We start from the raw sequence: 13479 nt of genomic DNA on the forward strand, positions 1-13479 counted from the left end.
CGTGCTTCTGATCCTGTCCTAAACCCTCTGGAATCACAAGCTCTTTTGAATTGGATTTCTTGAGTTTTTGAGAAAACCCCAATCTTTCTTGATCTCCCCTCGAATTCTCGGGATTCTTTGATCTTTAGGACGAGATCTCTTGGGGATATGTTCACGGGGTAGGGAGAAGCAATCCCCCAAGTTTCATCGATTTTCGTGGTCGTTTGGTTGAGATTCATCGTTTGAATCCAAGTTTTCGGGGGTTTTCTGGGTGCCACCGGTCAGATCGGTAGGCAAGACCGGTCAGACCGGTCTGCTAGTTTTTTAACAGACTCGACCGGTCAGACCGGTCCTGTGCACCGGTTAGACCGGTCCAGGCAGATCAGTTCTGCAGTTTTTCCGATTCGCTTCGTGGTTTCGCTCTCCCGTTCGAGGCTTTTGTGTTGGTTTAGCTTTTCAATAGCTACTCCAAACTTTGGTCAGAACATGAGGGCTTGGGCGATTTTAGGACATAGGCCGACGATTCGAATTTCGAAGAAATTTTGATCGGCTCCCATTCACCCCACTCTGGTCACCGGCTTCGGTCCCTCAGACCTGGCGCGGGATCTCCCGGGCGTGCTCGGTGCGGACGACGGCGCGCGCCGAGGACAGGTCGGGCGCGGCGAAGCACGCCGGGTCGACCTCCAGCAGGTGCCCGAAGCCGCAGCAGTTGCTGCGGATGTCCTCCACGCCCCGCTGCTCCCGGGGGTAGCCGAGCAGCGCGACGTGGGCGAGGGTGTCCGTCGCGACGCGCCGGACGTCGCTCGTCTCCCCCTCGCGCACCAGCCGGACCGACGCGCCGCCCAGCGCGAACGGCTGCCGCGCCATGGCCGCCTCCCGGTCCTCGGGGGAGCGGAACAGCACCATCCGGTCGGCGCCGTGGCCGGGCGGGAGGAGCTCGTACCGCAGGGACGGGAGCGCGGCGCGGATGAAGGGCGCCGGGTTCGCCTTGCCCGGCGCCCCCGCTGGGATGATGTAGGCGTGGGCGAAGCGCCGGGCGAAGTACTTCATCTCGGGGGCACCTCGGGCATGTACACGACGGCGGTGTCCCGGTGGATGGTGGGGTGCTCCGGGGCGACCACGAGCTCCGCGGTCGCGGGGATGGGGCGGTTGCCCTGCACGTGCGAATCGACGAAGTCCGGGCGGCCCGGGACGTCGACCTCGTCCGGCTGGGAGGCGGGGTGGGCGCTGCTGGACGACTGCATCTTGCCGTTCCAAGTTCCAGCGGCAGAGAGGGCTGGAGACTGGACTGGGAGGGGGCCGTGTTGTGTGTAACAGTGTAAGTGTAACTGGGAGAAGTGTTGAACCTCTCAGTCTGTAGCGACCGCCCCCCTTCCTTTATATAGCCAGCAACAGTTGGTTTGTTGCCATTTATCCTTGGATTAGATTAAAAATCAGATTACTTTCAAAAAAGATTACGGAATCAGAAGCTACAGAGGGATTGACACGATCCTAACTGAACAGTGGGAGTAACAGGCCGGACGGACAGTGCCGGGGCATGCCGTAGCGGTGTGGAGGAGTAACAGGCCGGCAAGGGACGTAAGGGACTCAGTGGTTCCGGAGAGCAGGAGTGGAGAGGTTTCGGAGAGCAGGAGTGGAGTGACTGTGGGCGGTGGCAACCGGCCGTCCTGCTGGAGCCTGGAGCTGTTTCGCCATGCTCCTGTGTACTTCCATCTTTTGAAGACGTGTGTACACTCCTAAGTTCTGAAAAATGCATGGCCCTATTAGATTCATTCTATTCTAAACACTTATAAAATCGAATCTTGCATGCATGGAGTACTAAATAAAATCTATTTACAAAATCTCTTCAATGATGTGTGTAATTTTTCGCGACGTATCTAATGACGGTAATTAATTAATGATTGGCGACAATAATGTTACAGTAACCATCCTATAATCACGCGGTCAAAAACTTCATTAGATTTTTCAAAATTTCTAGCACAGAAATTGTGGAGTTCATTTTGTAAATTAACTTTATTTAATACCCATAATTAGGGGTCAAAGTCTGTTGGACGAACGAGTATCGACGACGGATGTTAGGGTGTTGAGTTCGGGAGAGCAGAGGAAATGAGGAAGGTTTTTATAGGGTTCCACAAAATTGATTTGGTTCAATTTTTCAGAAAAAAATTTGATTTGGTTCAAGACAAACAATCTACCCCTGTAGATCTGTGCAACACTGCAGCTTACTCCGGCGTTTCATCGTGTCCTGTTTGGTTCCTTTGAAACAGTGAAGCATCAAGCGCAGCAGGTCCTTACCAGGACACGGGTGAATCGGCGTGCAACACGAACAGGGCATGGGCGAATCGACGCGCACTGGTATCAGGAAATCAGCGTACTGCGGGTGGCAGCGCTCTACTCCTACGTCGATGCAACGGCCGGAGCCCACGACATAAAATCCACTCAGGCCAGTTTTAACGGGAGTTGCAACCTGCTGTTGTATTTGTATCGAGTTGGAGAGAAAAGAAAAGAGAAGCGAGCTGCAAGTTACATCCTACTCTCAACCAGCCGTAATACGGTGTCGCGTAAATTTGGTGAGAGAATGAGAGAAAGAAGATGAATCACGCATTAATGGTGCAACACACTTATATAGACAGCTTATTGTGTTTTGCAACAACATATAACTAACGGCTGGTTAAATTATTAGCCTTGCTCTTATGCTATATTCCAAGAAAATGACATCTGGAAGGCTCATGCAAAAGGAAAACACACAAGTAAAACACAAGGCTTTTGATGCAAAGGAAATTTCTCACGATAGACAAGTTAATTACGAGGAGCTGTACTGCTGTAGATAAGTTAATCAAGAGGGAGCTGGCTGTGTGATACAGTCAACTTTGTGACAAAAACAAGAGACGGTTGTGCATCTGTGCTTGGAGTTCATATATACGCGCGGGAAGTTTGGCCCCAGACTCCTTGGTGAAGTCGCAAGGGACTGGTCAGCAGGGCTAGTGCAAGTACCAGAGCCGGGATTGGGGATCAAGGACTGGTGGAAGAACTCCCTCAACAATCTGCCGAAGGCCAAACGCAACTACGCAAGACTGTTGCTGCTTTGCTCGTGTATATAGCTTGCATCACAGGAAGGAGGGGAATCAAAGGGTTTTTGAAGGCGTTCCGGTGCTTGCTTCACAGGTCTTTGCTTTCATCGAGCAGGAGCTTGGCATAAAGGCCTGTGAAGACGTTAGGAACCGAGTGTATCTTAACTTATATGTTTAGCTGCTGTATTTTGCGGTGGTGAGTGAGTCCATCTATTCATGTAGCACTTTGTATGAACCTCTACTTCTTGTACGATTTGGTAGCACTCCCACCGGTTTTTTTTTTAAAAAAACAATCTTTGCAACGTCGATCAGAGGGTAAAAGCAACGGGACCAGTGTTTTATGGGATCTGTTCAGCTGGTTGTAGCTGTTACTGGTGCTGATTAGTTGTTGATTAATTGTAAGAGAAAAGTACTGCTAGCTGATTGTGGTTGATGCTGACTTGCGAGAGAGAAAAACGTTATCTGGTCTTCTTGTGTGACGGATCGCTTTCGCGCCTGAACCTGCTCTCGCTAGTTCAAGAGTGCACTAGGCTAGTAGTTCTCGAACAAAGCAATTTCACAAGCGAGCACGCACACATTTTTTTTTATATTAGCAGTTTAGCACACATCCATTTCGTTCAGTACTAGCAACAAAGGTAGTAGCATGCACCACATGTCTAGCCCCAAACGAGAAGCTACAGTAAGCATCACAGATTCCATAGCCAGAGAGACAGCACACACTGCAAAGTTAAGCTGAAACAAACACTAGCATTGTGGCACTAGCATCTATGCTAGCCGCTAAGGCGAGCTAACAGGGAGATTATCTTAGCTAAGACGGTTACAGAATTATTAAGCACTCGACCTGACACCACATGCTGCCATAGAACACAAAAGCTAGCTGGTCCATGATCCATGGAGACGTTAGGAACCGAAGGAGCAACCCATCCATCAAGCCCCTGCAGGCTGCAGCCTCCAGGTTCCGACGCAGACGAACATGAGGGTGAGCGGCAGGCTAGGGCGCCGGCGCCGCCGCGGCGGGGTACATGGGCAAATACTTCCCGTCGGCGTCGGTGGACTCGGACATGTCCCATACCCTCAGGATCCGGACCGGCACGACGTGGCGAGACATGAAATCCGAGTACCTGATGCGGACCTGGCGCGGGATCTTCCGGACATGCTCGCGCTCCATGGCGAGGACGGCGCGGACGGGGGAGAGGTCGGGCGCGGCGTAGCAGGCCGGGTCGACCTCCAGCAGGTGCCCGAAGCCGCCGCAGTTGCTGCGGATGTCCTCGAGGCTCCGCTGCTCCCTGGGGTAGCCGAGCAGCGCGACGTGGGCGAGGGTGTCCAGCGCGACGCGCCGGACGTTGCTCGTCTCCCCCTCGCGGACGAGCTTCACCGACGCGCCGTCCAGCGCGAACGGCTGCCGCTCCATGGCCACCTCCCGGTCCTCCGGGGTGGGGAACCGCACCGTCCGGTCGGCGCCGTGGGAGGGGGCCATGAGCTCGAACCGGAGGCCCGGGAGCGCGGCGCCGACCGCGGCGCGGATGAAGGGCGCCGGGTTCGCCTTGCACGGCGCCCCCTCCGGGGTGATGTAGGCGTAGGCGAAGCACCAGGCGAAGTAGCGCATCTCCGGGGGCGGCGAGGGGAGGTACACCACGGCGGTCTCCGGGCGGCTGGTGCGGCGCTCCCGCTCCGGGGTCACCGCGCGGACCGCGGTTGCCGGGATGGGGCGGTTGCCTTGCACGAACCTGTTGATGAAGTCCGGGCGGCCCGGGACGTCCACCTCCTCCGGCAGGGAGGTGGGGTGGGCGCTGCCTGAGCCTGACTGCATCTTGCGGTGGTCGTCCACACCTACGGCCAACGGCAGAGGGGAGGGGTCTGGGCGTCTGGCTGTGTGTGAAGGGATAACCTCGTCTTTATTAATACTAGCAGTCAAAAACTAAATTATTTTTAAATATTTCTATTTGGTTTGACATCTTGGAAATAGAAGGGATGACTTTTCGATTCCCGTGCATAATAACTTCTTAAAAAACGAAGAGTCATTGTACCAAAATAAAATAAGACTATCAAAAAAATAATTGAGGGATAAAATTGCGTTTCAAAATTTTGCAAAGACCGTTGTCTCCAAAGATTGTCGAGATTCACTCCGTTCGCTGTGCTGGTGTTGGTGGCTAGTGCTGGAGTAGTATGAGAGAAAAATATTATTGGCTGGCTGGTGACTGGAGGCTGGTGCTGGAGCTATATAAAAGGAAAATACTGTTGGCTGGCTGGAAAAACCAAACAACGAACAGAGTGATTAAGTGTCGCAAGCTTTTCTTTTAAAGATGCCACGTGTAGGCATGGGTCGTTGTTTTTAAATTTTGAATATTATCGGACCGTTGCGAGGACGAAGATTGACGTGGGTTGGATATAATCGTTGTGTTTGCATCAGTCAACTAGTAATATTTTTTCTCACAATAAATTAGCATCAAACATTAACCATCAATCAACCAATAATATTTTTCTTCCACAATAAATCAGCACCAACCACCAGACACAACCAACCGAACAAAACGAATGGAAAGAAAATTGACATAGTTCAGCCATGTTTTAAGATCTTTTACTTGTTCTTTAATTTTTCTAATAATCATTAAATCCAATTTGGGATTTACCTGCTAATTAGTTGGACTCATTTTGATCCATCCTACCTAAAATTATATACATGTAGAAAGCCTTTTTTTTGCATATCCCACCTACATTAAATGAATTTATACTACATCTTTATTAATTTAACAAATAATTTTCCTACCTATAATCTATCTTAGGGTTGTGTTGCAGGATTAGCACAAGAAAGAGTACGATATCTGACTCTACGATAACAGGCCAATCTTTTGACACCGATAACAGACCAATCTTTTGAGGAAACTTGAGGCTGGTAGGTGGACCATGTGGAGAGTGGAGTTAAAGGTCGGCTGCATCATCGGGTAGCATGCGGTCGACGCGACCACACCAAATACACACCCTGACGCCCTGCCTGGCCGGTGGTATGGTGGAGCGTATAGGCAGTTGGTGTGAGGTTTAAAGGATGCCGGAGACCTGGAGCGGAGTGATGCCATGGACGACGGATTGTGTCGGACTTGAGTGACTGTCATGTGAGTACAGATGTAGTATCTGTTTATATACATACATCTATTCCATACACACCACACACTATCTGTGTACAAACAACTCTACAACTATACACAGATCTAACACCACGTTCTTTTTGAGATCAGCAGAATCCTCCGATTCCATAAACGACGGACGCATCGCATTCCCTTTATGGCTCCACGCGCGAGAGACAAATAGTGAGAAAACCCCGCCCGAGCCAGCGCTCGAACGCGGGGGTTATCTGCAGGAAGCACCCGTGCGGCACGACTCGACTCGATTCGCTGCTACTCCTAGAAGGAAATTGTTGCACAGGACAGCGCGTGCGGTTTGGAGAGTCAAACCATCTCAATATTTGATCAAAATTATAGAGACAAACACAAAAATTTATAACATCAAATAAGTATATTATGAAAATATAACTAACAAAGAATATAATAATATTTAATTGGTTTCGTAAATATTATTATTTTATTGTATAAATTTGGTCAAACTTGAAAAAATTTGACTCTCCAAGATTTTTGGAATGACTTATAATTTGAAACGGCGGGAGTAGCTTCTTGTTTAGTTGCCTTCAAAATTTTAAAATTTTACAAGATTTCTTATCACATCGAATTTATAAACACATACATGAAGTATTAAATGTAGCTAAATAAAATAACTAATTATACAGTTTGTCTGTAATTTGCGAGACGAATCTTTCGAGTCTAGTTAATCTATGATCAAATAATAATTACTAAATATAAACGAAAGTGATACAGCATTTTACACCCCAAACTTTATACATCTAAACAACGGTCAGTACTACTACTAGCTGCTAGTACCCTGCACGAACTATATGTTTGTTTTAGGCCCATGCACGTACTCGTGCTGTAGAAGGAAATTCATACGCGTTCCCTCTTCCCGCGCGCGGGCTAGTTTAAGAAGCATGACGATGAGGACATGGGCTGAGCCCATGCAACGGCCTTGGTTGGCCCAACAGGATCTCCTGACACGGGATACAATACAACAGGAGTCTCTCTAATTTGTTTTTTTAATCAAAGTCATTCTCCAGAATTTTTTTTGGAAGGCGACTGAATTCTTTCATTCAGGATCCTTCATAACTTCCTTTTGGGAATAGGATCCTTCATAACTGGAATTGGTGACCTGTTCCTGCTCGATTCGCGTGACATTTGCTGCTGCAGTTGCGGAGCTATGCTGCAATCGTGCGTGCTCCTGCCGTCTATAGCATGCGCGTCCCGATCGGGGCGCGCGCACTGCCGCCCTGCCCGTGGAAGGCCGCGGCGGGGATTATGTATCGCTTCCTGAAGGTACCGGTACCGTGATTAGTATATATCAACTTCCTCAGGAATGGTATTAATGGACCATCAGCTAATGCGTACATGTATACTGACAATACAAGAGGAGAGAAATCTACATTCATGCAGAAGAGGACAACAAATATAACATGCATCCAATTTCATTAAAAAACTATAACTATTAAATCAAACATTCAAATTAAATTTAAGTGACATTATTATTTTTCTTATGACAAGATTTTCAAAACAAGATCATATTTTGCTATGTTTACATGATATTTTTAAAAAATATTTTTCTAATACTAAATAATTAATTTTAGATCATAGGAACAAATAATTTAACAACATGAGCAAATAATTATTGGTACGAATAAAATAATTAAACATAACGAATAAATAATATACAACAAACAAATAGTTATTGGTACAAATAAAAAAATAAATATAACAAACAAATAGTTATTGGTACAAATAAAATATAAAATATCACGAGCATTTGATTGTTAAGAATAATAATAAAAAATAAATATTACGAATAAAAGAGTCAACATCGCTGAAAAATTAAATCAAAAAAGAAATGGAAATGGAAAAGGAAAATCAAATCAAATCAAATCAAATGAAAAGAAAATAAGAAGAATGAATAGAAAATTTTGAAAGGATCAAAAAAGAAAAAAAAAGAAAAAAGTAACCTACCAATCTCCCACGCGGCCACGCAGCTGGTAAAAAAAAAGGAACTGATGGCCGAATTCAGCTCCTATGAACGTCTCCACATGAGCCTACCGTCGAGCAACTTGTCTCTTGCTCACTATGTCTTACCCTTACTCTGGGATTTAAGATATGGGAAACTCCAGGAAGATGAAGAAACACGACTGTACCTTACTTAATTAGACACAAAAGAGATGGTTAGCTCCAGCAGCAAAAGGAAATGTATATATTTATGCACAAATGGCTTGCCATCATGGACACTGTCGGTACCCCAGGACTGGGGTACCCCCTCTTGCTGTGTCTAGGCAAGAGTCTCGTAGTTATCCTTAACTACGCCCTGACGGCCGAGCAGCCGGACCCCTGTGGTCCGGAGCCCTACTCTCCCGGCAAACGGCCCCGGACCCGCTCCCCGCTTGGTCCGGTGACTCCACGTGTCCCGGGGGAGGTAGCCCTCAGCCAAAACAGCTAGGGGTCCCGGACCTCCCAGGGAGTACCGGACCCCCGCCGGGTCCTGGACCCCCATATACTATCCGGACCCCTCAGCGGGGTGGAACCGACACCCCGCCTAGGGCTGGTCCGGAGCCGCCACGTGTCCCCAGGTGCGGGCACGCGCGCGGGGCCGCGTGGCTTCCACTGGAAGACTCGCCTACCTACCACGTTCAATGCGGTAGGCGGAAGTGCGCTCTGCCACAGCAGAGCCCAAGGCGGCTTTTGCCAGGTTGCACTGTTGGTCGCGTGTACCAAGGCGCACAGTGCAGTCGCTGGCGCAGCCCACGCCGCGTATGTCAGTCTACTATGCCAGTTGGACACGACGGCTCGACTTCGCCCATTATGACGCTGAAAGCATCTAGGCCCCTAATTCGAGTTTTGGTAATTAATGACAACAGTTTGTGGATTAACGATTTCAGTTGAGATAATGAGTATAGGTTGATCCACGGATGAAAGAGATTTGATTGTGAACGTATGGAGTTTTGGAGATGATGAGCAAAGCTCGGGCTCAAGGCAAAGGTATAAAATAGGGCTTTTGTATTTTACCGGTCACAAGACGTTTAGTGGATGAAAAGTGACCAGATTTGTTGGATAGATAGCCGTACTATCAAGAGGGGTTGTGTACTCATGCTTGACGGGTCTTTAGTGCCATTTTGCTCAAAATGTCTAGTTGCATGCATGAGGGCTAACGGCGTTTTGAAAAGATTTGAAAAAGACTAAGTTTGAGAGCTGACTGAGTAACGGCGGACAGTCCGCACCAGAGGGGCGGACAGTCCGCGCCCGTTCCAGAGAGCTTGCAGAGTCTCTGGTGGGCTCGCGGACGGTCCGGCCCAGGTGGGCGGACGGTCCGCCACTGTTTTTCAAATGTGTACCAGAAAGGGTGTCTGTCTGGTGTGAGCTTCAAAGTTGAACGGCGGACAGTCCGCCCATGGGGCGCGAACGGTCCGCTGGCTAATCTCAGGTTTGTACCAGAGAGGATGTTTCTCTGGTTTGGGCTCAAAAGTTAAACTGCGGACGGTCCGCAGCTGAGGCGCGGACGGTCCGCATGCTAATCTCAAAGTTGTTCCAGAGACGATGTTAGTCTCTGGTGGTGTGGAATTCTTAACTGCGGACGGTCCGCCAGGGCTTAACGGCTAGTTCTGACATGTATTTATTGCACTCTAACTCACTGGTTTATAACGGCGGACAGTCCGGTTTTTTAAACGCGGACGGTCCGCGACTTCGCAGAAAAGAGTGTAACGGCTAGTTTTTTGAGGGGTGTCTATATATACCCAATGCCCGGCCATTAGGTGGCTCTCTTGGCCATTTGGACAGCATTCTTGACACATTAGAGCTAAGGCATCCCTCTCTCACACACACTTGCTTAGAGATAGCATTCTTGAGAGTGTGAGAGCTTCCTAGTGCATTGCATCAAGAGTTTGAGCTTTGTGGCATTAGGGAAACTTCAAGCAAGCGTCATCAACTTGTTACTCTTGGGAGTTGCCGCTCCCTAGACGGCTTGGAGAAGAGGATTTCGTGGAGCACCTCCAAGGAGATTGTTGAGGAGCCCCGATTTCGGTTGTGAGAGGTTTTGTGCTCACCTCACCGGAGTGGTGAAGAGCAACTCTAGTGGAATCGAGGTGTGGAGCAGTTTCTTGATTCAAGCCGGCTCAAGATTAAGAGGTTCTTGATAGAGGAGCGGTTGATTCTTGGAATCCACCTCAATGTGGATTAGGGGTGACCGGCAAGTCATCGACACCACGGGATAAACTCTTGTGTCAAGCTTGGTTACTTCTCTTGCTCACTTTAATTGTTGTTTTACTTGATGAACTTGATGAACTTTCATATGATGATCTTGTTGAAATGCTTAATGATGCCGATGAATTCATGACAAAAGAAAAAGCTAAGTTGAAGGATTTGAAGTTGAAGTTTACTTCTCTTCAAGATTCCTATGAGGAGCTAAAGACTTCTCATGAGAATCTCAAAGAAACTCATGAGAAGCTTGAGGAAGCTCACAATACCTTGCTTAGTCATGAAAGAAAAGCAACTTTAAGCATTGGTGTTAGTTGTGATTTAATTGATGATAAATCTTGTGGCTCTAGCTCTACTAGTTCTCTTTGCACCAAAATTGATAACCCTTCTTGCAATGAATCTCTCATTATGGAAAATGATTTGTTAAAGAAAGAGGTTACTTGCTTGACTAATGATTTGAGAAAATGCTATGATAGTAGAGCAAAGTTTAATCATTGTTGGGCAAGCCAAAAGTTCACCTTGAACAAGCAAGGGTTTGGATATATTCCTAAGAAAGGGAAGAAGGCTTTTGTGCAAACCAAAACTACTTTTGTGAAGAGTAGTGGCAAGCCATATTGTGAAAAATGCAAGAAGGTTGGTCATGTTGAGAAGAATTGCACCAACAAGAAAGTCATATCCTTTGATTCAAGTTACATGCTTATGAAAAATTCAAATGGCAATGTTAGTGCAAAATTTGTTGGGATACCTATAAATGGTGCTAAAAAGAATGCCATTTGGGTGCCAAAAGTCTTGGTCACCAATGTGGTCACTAACGTTCAAGGACCCAAGAAAGTTTGGGTACCTAAAAGAGTTACTTCCTCTTTGTAGGTGAATTACAAGTCCGGAGGAAGACATTGGGTGCTTGATAGTGGATGCACTCAACACATGACCGGAGATCAAATGATGTTTTCCTCTCTAGATGAGAATGTGGGTGGATATAGTGACATCATCTTTGGTGACAATAGCCGGGGCAAAGTCAAAGGAGTTGGTACAATTCCTATCTCAAGCAATTATTCTCTTTCAAATGTATTGTTGGTTGATTCTCTCAAGTTTAATCTCTTAGCGGTCACTCAACTTTGTGATTTTGGATATAAGTGTAGTTTCACTAAAGATGATGTTGTAGTGACTAGCTTGGATGGAAAAGATCTCATCTTTACGGGATTTAGACATGAGGATGTATATCTTGTGGATTTTGCTACTAAAGAGACAAACTTGTCCACTTGCTTATTCACTCAATCATCTTTGGGTTGGTTATGGCATAGAAGGCTTGGTCATGTTGGCATGAAGCAACTTAACCGACTTTTGAAGTATGATTTAGTAGTTGGCTTGAAGAATGTGAAGTTTGATAAAGATAAGCTTTGTAGTGCATGTCAAGTCGGAAAGCAAGTTGCAAATACTCATCCCACTAAGAGTGTCATGTCAACCGAGAGACCTTTGAAATTATTGCATATGGATTTATTTGGTCCTACAACATATAGAAGTATTGGTAGAAATTGCTATTGTCTTGTGGTAGTGGATGATTACTCAAGATATATATGGGTTTTCTTTCTTCATGACAAGGCCGATACATATGACACATTCAAGAAATTCTTTACAAGGGCCGAAAATAAATTTGAGCTCAAGGTGAAGAAAGTGAGGAGTGACAATGGAAGTAAGTTTAGAAACACAAGAGTTGAGGAATGGTGTGATGAGAAAGGAATCAAGCATGAATTCTCAACCAAGTACACTCCGGAACAAAATGGTCTTGTTGAGAGGAAAAATAGAATCTTGATTGATATGGCAAGATCAATGCTCTCTGAGTATAATGTTTCGGATAGCTTTTGGGCCGAAGCAATCAACACGGCTTGTCATGCCTCTAATAGATTGTATTGCCATAGATTTCATAACAAGACCCCATATGAGTTGCTCATTGGAAGGAAGCCAAATATATCATATTTTAGAGTGTTTGGTTGCAAATGCTATATTCTCAAGAAGGGAACTCGGTTATCAAAGTTTCAAAGCAAATGTGATGAGGGTTTTCTTCTTGGATATTCATCTTATAGCAAGGCTTATCGGGTCTACAACAAAACTCATGGCATTGCTGAAGAAGCATATGATGTTGAGTTTGATGAAACAAATGGTTCTCATAATGAACAAGAAAATCTTGATGATGTGAGAAGTGATGGCTTGAGAAATGCAATGAAAAATATGTCAATTGGTGATGTTAGACCAAGAGAAGAAGATGAAGATGAAGATGGTCCTTCTATCTCTATTAGAGTTAATCCTTCAACTTCTATCTCAAATGATCAAGCACAACAAATTGTACAAGATTCAAGTAATGATGATTCTCAAGTACAAGATCAAGTTGGTTCATCTAGTGCACCTCCTTCATCAACTCAAGAACCCATTGTTCCTCAAAGAATTCATCATGTTCTTGCAAAGGATCATCCGGTGGATCAAATCATGGGTGATATTAGTAAAGGTGTCCAAACTCGATCTCGCATTGCTTCATTTTGTGAACATTATTCTTTTGTATCTTTTCTTGAACCTAACCGTGTAGATGAAACATTGAGAGATCCGGATTGGGTGAATGCTATGCATGAAGAATTAAATAATTTCACCCGGAATCAAGTTTGGGATTTAGTTGAGAGGCCCAAGAATTATAATGTTATCGGCACTAAATGGGTCTTTAGAAACAAGCAAAATGAAGATGGAATGGTTGTGAGAAACAAGGCAAGATTGGTAGCTCAAGGCTTCACTCAAGTCGAAGGTTTGGATTTCAGTGAAACTTTTGCTCCCGTTGCTAGATTAGAAGCTATTAGAATTTTATTAGCTTATGCTTTCTCTCACAACATAAAACTTTTTCAAATGGATGTGAAAAGTGCTTTCTTGAATGGCAAGATTAGTGAACTTGTTTTTGTTGAGCAACCTCCCGGTTTTGAAGATCCCAAGAAGCCAAATCATGTATACAAGCTCTCTAAAGCTCTTTATGGTCTTAAGCAAGCTCCACGAGGTTGGTATAAAAGATTGAGGGACTTTCTAATCTCTAAGGGCATTAAAATTGGTAAGGTTGACACTACTTT

The sequence above is a fragment of the Panicum virgatum genome, chromosome 9N (genome assembly GCF_016808335.1).
Source record: "Panicum virgatum strain AP13 chromosome 9N, P.virgatum_v5, whole genome shotgun sequence".
NCBI classification, from domain to species: Eukaryota; Viridiplantae; Streptophyta; class Magnoliopsida; order Poales; family Poaceae; genus Panicum; species Panicum virgatum.